The following is a 6,010-nucleotide window of genomic DNA, read 5'->3' on the forward strand; positions in this document are numbered from 1 at the left end:
TGGGTGAGAATCTCACAAATTTTAAAGACGGCTAAGGGTGGTAGTCCATCAAGATGCAGAATTCCCAGCTTTCTCTTCTATTTTAGAATAAAAATAACTGAAAAAAGTGGGTTCAAGTTCATTGTGCAGAAGGAGAAACTGTGATTGAACTGTGACAGAATTTGTTGAAATAATAAATGCGTGACAGATGGGCCTCACTTCTGGTGAGAAGAAACCATGCTCTCAGTGGCATTTCTCAGCCCTTCAAAGCCTGATTGTGATACAGGGTAGTGGTGTTGTTTTTTAAAATTTTATTTTACTGATTGTGCTATTACAGTTGTCCCCATTTCCCCCCCTTTTCCTCCTTCCACCCAGCACCCCCCACTCCCTCAGTCAATCCCCCCTACCATTGTTTATGTCCATGGGTTGTGTGTATATCCTCTGGCTCCTCATTTCCTATGCTGACTGGACTTTACATTCCATGGCTATTCTGTGACTGCCTATTTGTCCTTCTTCATCCCCTCACCTCTTCACCCATTCTCCCGCAACCCCTTCCATCTGACAACCTTCTGGATACAGGGCAGTGGTTTTAGTACTCCATTACTCAAAGTCATAAGGTCCTAGAGGCCAATCCTGCCACTCAAACATATTCATTTATATATTGGAGTTTTATTAAGATGTTGCTTGAAAACAGAAATTAGCCAATCAAACAACCAAGAGGAAAAAAGCTAAAACATAAAATGAACAGAAAACCTTAGGGATCTGTGGGAAAATACCAAAAAGCCTGGCATTTATGTCCTCATAGTCCCAGAAAGGCAGGACTATGTGTATAGAGCACATGTGTATAGATTTGAATAAATGAGGCCTAAAAATTTCCCAAATTTGATTAAAGACATAAACTTACAGATTCAAGAAGCCCCAAACAAAATAAACTCAAAAGAAATTCATGCTTACATATATCATACTCAAGCTATGGAGCACTGAAAAAAAAATCTAGAAAGAGGTCATAGAAGGATGACACTTTACAGATAGAAGAATGGAAATGTAATGGCCATAAACTTCTCATCAGAAACCATGGAGGCCAGAAGGAAGCCACACGGCACTTTTAAAGTCCTGGAAGGAAAGAATAGCAAACCTAGAATTCTAGATATGTGCAAATATATTCCAGGAATGAATGCAAAAATAAAGACATTCTCATGAGAGAGAAAAAAAGAGAGAGAATTTGTTGCTAGCAGACCTGCTCTAAAAGAATTGCTTAAGGCAGTTCTTCAGATAAAAAGGAAATGGTTTCAGAGGGAAACTTGAAATTTCATGGAGGGAACAGTAAGAGAAATAGTAAACATCTGGGTAAACAGACTGTGAAGTTAAAAATATATATAACAATTGGAAGCAAACATAACACTCTGGTTGGTTTTACAAAGCCTATGGCTATTACACGTATGACAACTACAACATAAGGAGGACGAGTGAAAAGTCATGTGGTAGTGAGGTTTCTGAACTTCTCTTGAAGTGCTGAAATATTTAAGTAGATTGAGTAGTCTTATTTTGGGATCTTAAGTGCAACCACTAACAGAACTAAGCAAAGTATAATTAAAAACTCAATAGATAAATGAAAATAGAATACTAAAAATAGTCAAATAACCTAAAAGACAGCAAGAGAAGGGACAGATCAGGAACATGCAACATAGAGAACAAACAGGAAACAGTAAAGTGGCATACCTAATCCAAATATATCAATAATTACATAAAACTTATGTAGTCTAAATACATGCATTAGAATTAAAAAATGTCACAGAAAATAATAAAGCAAGACCCAACTAAATGTTGTCTACAGAAAACACTGGTATAGGTGAAGCAGGATAGTAAGAAGCTAGGAAAATTGCTGGGCAAGGGGAATGGGGAAACTGAGATAATTAAATAAGGCCAAAACAATTTGAACAACTTACAGCCAGTTAGTGAATGGCAAAACCTTATCTTCCCTAACCAAGGACACTTAAGGGCAAATAGTTTATACCTCTCCTCCCTAAGTACATAGCTTACATTACCCTCGTTGAGGAGATAGAGAACAGAGACCCAATTATTGTGCCAGCTAAACCCAAGGACAGATGAAGTCAGAGGAACAAATGACAAAGACTCAGTTAGAGCCAGACAGACCCAAGATTACAATAAAACTGTAAAGCAGACCAAAGAAGAAGCCTAAACTTACCTACATGCTCATTTTGATGCATCGCCTTACTAAAAATGCACCTGGAAAGCTGATGAATATTCTACCGACACCCTCCCCTAAGATTATCACCCACAGAAGAAAATAAAAACGCTCAAGACAAAGACCTGGTGAGGGCTCGCTCTAGAGCATAGCCATGGCCCTTCTCGGGCATGAACTTTTTACTTCTTCCTAAACTCTCAGGGTCCCCACAGGACTTGCAACCAGGGGAGCAGTGGGCAGCTGCAGCGTGTCCTGAACTAACCCCCTGACCTGTCTCCAAGGCCTCCTTTTTCACCTTTGCTCACTTCTTTCCTATAACATTTCTAGGGAGCCAAAGCAGAGCACTGCCTAGGCTCTCACCTGTTGCTTCTTCTATCCTAAGCCTTTCTTTTGTTTCACTGTCCCCAGCTTTAATAAACATACTCTCAAAATCACCTGGACTTGTGTTGCAAAATCTTTCCTGCACAAAGTCAAGGACCCACATACTATAGGTAGGCCTGAAGCAAACCAGCTCCAGGCTTGGTCCATGTCTGGTAACATAGGTAGGTTAAAAGTAAAAGGATGGGGAAATTATATAATGCAAATATTAGTGCAAAGATAGGTAGAATGGCTACTTTAATATTAGACAAAGTAAATTTCAGAGGAATGAAAGTTACTAGGGATAAAGATGAAAATTACATAATGATAAAAGAGTCAACTTACCAAGCAGATGAACAAGTTTAAATGTGTATGCAACTAACAACAGTTTCAAAACACATAAAGCAAAAACTGATAGTGCTGAAAGGAAAAATGGAAAAATCCAAATTATAGCTGGGGAATTTAATATTTTTCCCTTAGTAATTGATAAAATACACAGACAGAAAATCCACAAGAATGTAGTAGATTGAACAACACCATCAACCAACTTCATCAAGTTGACATTTATATAATATTTCACCCAACTATAGAAGACTGCAAATGGTTTTCCAGTGCACATTCAATAGTCACCAAAACAGATCATACTCCATATTCTAATGCAAAGCTGAACAAATTTAAAGTAAATCATACATGTAAGTTTTCTGGCCATAATAGAATTAACCTAGAGATAAATAACATCAATGTAACTGAAAATATCTAAATACTCGGAAATTATAGAATATATTTCTAAGTAATCCATGGATCACAGAGCAAGTCTCAAGAGAAATTTAAAAATATTTTGAACTTCCCTGGCTGGGTAGCTCCATTGGTTAGAGCATCGTCCCCATATGTCAGGGTTGTGAGTTCAATCCCCAGTTAGAGCACATGCAAGAATCAACCAATAAATATATAAATAAGTGGAACAACAAAATGATGTCTCTTTTTCTCTCTTTTAATTTATTGAAAAATATTTTGAACTGAATGAATTTATTTAATTTATTTTCAATAAATTAAAAAATATTTTGAACTGAATGAAAACGAAACTACAATATTTCAGAAAGTATGAGATAGCTGTGGCTGGTGTACCTCAGTGGATTGAGTGCCAACCTGTGAACCAAAGGGTTGCCAGTTCAATACCCAGTCAGGGCACATGTCTGGGTTGCAGGCCAGGTCCCCAGTAGGGGGAATATGACAGGCAACCACACATTGATGTCTCCATCTCACCCTCCCTTCCCTTCTCTAAAAATAAATAAAATCTTTAAAAATAAACATGTGAGATAAAGCTAAATAAGTATTAGATAAATAGTGATTGTCAATGTTTATTCACATTTGAACCATCTGAAGAGCTTCTAAAAAATACTGATTCCTGGTCCCCACCTCAGATCAGTAACATTAGAATCTCTAGGGAGTAAGCTCAGGCAATGATATTTTTGCAGAGTGACCTCAGTGATTTTAATGTACAGCCACATTTGAGAGCTACTAACTTCAGTGCTAGAAAGTGATAGAAAATGCTCTGGAAACACAGGTGTAATAATTAACACTGCCAGAGCCATTGTGGATGTCTTCAAAGAGGGGGTGATGGGCTTCAAATATGTGAGAATTCATCAGGTGTGGAAGCTGGAAAGGCATTCAGGCAGGGGGGACAGCATGTACCAAGCCACAGAGACATGAAAAAGCCTTTAGGAAATGAAATTCAATGGTTACCGAATATCCATTGCACCACCTTATGTGCACACACACACATTTGTATAGATCTGTATACATATACCATAATTCTAATATAAGATTATTTCCTCCTGTTAGGGTGAAACTTGCATATGATCTAAACATACATAAAAGTCTGTATCAAGAAAAAATATATGATATTTGGAGATGCATTCTTATTGGGGAGAAGAAATTTTAGGAATCCAAATTGCTAAATCATTTTTTAGTATCTCAGTTTATAGATAAGGGTTTTAATATTGTGAAAAATTATGGCAAGCAGAAACAGTTAGTAGATCAATGAAGCCCACCAGAATATGACATATTGCTTTCAGCCTGGGCTGGTTTGAGGTTTTCTTTTTATTTTTTTTATTGTATTTTTTTTCCATTAGCATTTAGTCCCCTTCTATCCCCTGCCCACTCTGCAATCATCACATTGCTGTCCATGTTCACGAGTCCTTTTTCCTTTGTTTGCTCAATCCCTTCACCTCTTAATCTCTCCCCTCCTTAGCTGTCATCCAACTAATCTATTAGTCTCAGAGATTTGCTTTCTTCCTGATTTTCCAGTTTCATTTCTTGTCACACTTCCTCTGCTCCCCACCCCCGCAACTTGTACTTCTGTTACCAGCCCTTCGGGGTCAAGCACCTAGAGCAAGGTTCCCCTGCCTAGTGCCAGCAGACTGAGACTGAGTTGGGTAAAGCAGAGCGGAAACTGTGTTCTTTGAGCAAGAAGTACGGAAGTGTGAGATATTCTCTAAGGGCACCTCCCTCCTGACTGGGCAGGGGCCTTTTGTATTTATAGGCTGTGACATGGAGTGATTAAAATCTTTAATATGTGTACTTCTTCTTCTGCACACGGCCCCTTTTGCACACACTGCCCCATCACCATTTGCACTTGGACCTTGGCTTTTGTACTCACCCCCCTTCATTTTTCAGTAGGGAATGCTTTTTCAGTTCGTATAAGCAAGCATAGCTCATGACATACCAGTAGTTTAAGTTTTGAGAAACATTAAGGTCTTTGAATTGAAAGCCTGGTGCCACATTATTCTTCAACAGCAAAACACAAAATAAATTCACTTCCCTACTTCTTGCTTCTATGCCTTCATTCATATCATACTCTTAAGGTGATCCTACTCTTTGCCCCCACCTTGCCCTGGTTAACTCCTACTCATCCTTTATGCCTTGGCTCAGATATCACCTCTTCCAGGAAGTCTTCCCTGAAGGAGAGTGCTTGGATTGGGCCTTGAAGATCCTTCAAGACCTTTGTAAATTCAGGGTGCTTTATCTTTTTCTGCATTCTCTTTGGAAGTGCAGTAAAGTTTTATAGTTTCATTTCTTTCTTAATTCTGAAGCACAGGTCTGCAAGAGGTTTCAAAATGTTTAAATTGTTTCTAAGGCGCTGGGGAGCTAGAATTCTCTGTTTCATTATTTCACAAGAAGCAGTTTGAGAGACTAGAAAATGGGCATGTGTTTTTCTTGGTTATTCCAGGAAATACTGAGGAAGCTTTAGAAAACAAAACTGGAAGCGGTGGCAGGTGGTATTACTGCAGAGAAGTTAAGCTTCTATAAGGATGGTGACATGAGACCCAGATGTCTGTCTCCTCTCTGTGCGGGGAAGTGGCTGGAAAGACGCCAGGGTGTGGCACGGCCGCATGGGGGGCTCTCTAAGAAACACGCTTGGATCCCAGGAGGCCCTTTAAGGAGTTTAAAAGCTGGAAGTGAAAAAAT

This window comes from Phyllostomus hastatus, unplaced genomic scaffold, assembly GCF_019186645.2.
Source record: "Phyllostomus hastatus isolate PE091 unplaced genomic scaffold, TTU_PhHast_1.1 phas_scaffold_21, whole genome shotgun sequence".
Taxonomy (NCBI): domain Eukaryota; kingdom Metazoa; phylum Chordata; class Mammalia; order Chiroptera; family Phyllostomidae; genus Phyllostomus; species Phyllostomus hastatus.